Genomic DNA, 1,400 nt, shown 5'->3' with positions numbered 1-1,400 from the left:
CAAACTTTTTATAAATTCATGTAAGGTGCTCTGGCTGGGTGGGTCAGTTGGTACGCACATCATCGCTTACACCAAAAGTTTGCAAGTTCGATTCCTTATCAGGGCACATATCTGGGTTGTGGGTTTGATCCCATGTGGGAGGAAACCAATTGAATTTTCTCTCTCACATCATTGTTCCTCTCTCTTCCCCCCGCCTTTGAAAACCAATAAGAACATACCCTTGAGTGAGGATTAAAAAAAACTCATGTAAGGTAAAATATACACATGCATGCACGTATGCACATAAAATTGTAAAGAAATGTAATTCTCTTGACAGCGTTAGCATCAAACAAATTATACTACATATGAAATATGTTTGAAGTGCAGTATGAGTTCTACTGCAGAAAATAACAATATTTTCTGATTTTTTTCATGGTCATAAATATCAAGAGTATACTAAGGAAAAAAACTTGAAAACCCTCCCATAATCCCTCCCTGGCTTGCCAACCTCCCGCATCCCTCCCTGGCATCGATCAAGCACCAGTGGGGTTTCTCGGCCTGACCTGTGCCCTCTCATAATCCAGGACCCCTTGGGGATGTCAGAAAACTGGTTTCAACCGATGGCAGAACAACTGGTCCTATGACACGCACTGACCAACAGGGGGCAGACACTCAATGCAGGAGCTGGCCCCTGGTGAGCAGTGCGCTCCCACAGCCAACCTCCCCGGGCCAACCTCCTGTAGGCCCTCCCCTACTCCTGCTGACCAGCATTCCATGGCCCTCTCCATCTCCCCCACCTGGCCAGCCCCCCATGGCCCCTCCCCTTGGCCAGTCATCCCCCCATTGGCCTCAATCACTGGCCAGGTCAAGGAACTCCACCGGTGCACCAATTTGTGCACTGGGCCTCTAGTGTACTAATAAAAGTTGAAAAACAAAAGAAAATTAAATTTTTTAGTTTTAGTGTTTATTGTATAAAGGGTTTTGGAAACCTATATATTTTTTTGCATAGCATTATAACATAATGTTGAATATTAAGACTTTATTTTAATGACTTTAGAATATTGCTTTGTGTATATGTTACATGCATCTTTGTATGTGTATATTTCTTTGATTGCATTTATAATTATTTCTTTTGGATAAGTTACTAGAAGTGGTATTATTTAGTTTAAAAGAATAAATCAATTTGAGGTTCTTTTTTTTTTTACCTTTGCATTTTTTTTAATTTATTTTTTTATTGCTTAAAGTATTACAAAGGGTATTACATATTTGTCCTTTTTTTTTCCCCGCCCTTGACAATCCCCTGGCCTCCCCTATCCCCGAGTGTCTTATATCCATTGGTTATGCTTATATGCATGCATACAAGTCCTTTGGTTGATCTCTTACCCCCCTACCTCCCGCCCCCCCACCCTCCCCGGCCCTCC

The sequence above is a fragment of the Myotis davidii genome, unplaced genomic scaffold, assembly GCF_000327345.1.
Source record: "Myotis davidii unplaced genomic scaffold, ASM32734v1 scaffold1166, whole genome shotgun sequence".
Lineage (NCBI taxonomy): Eukaryota > Metazoa > Chordata > Mammalia > Chiroptera > Vespertilionidae > Myotis > Myotis davidii.
The sequence above is the reverse complement of the archived record's forward strand: the minus strand, read 5'-3'. Positions refer to the sequence as shown.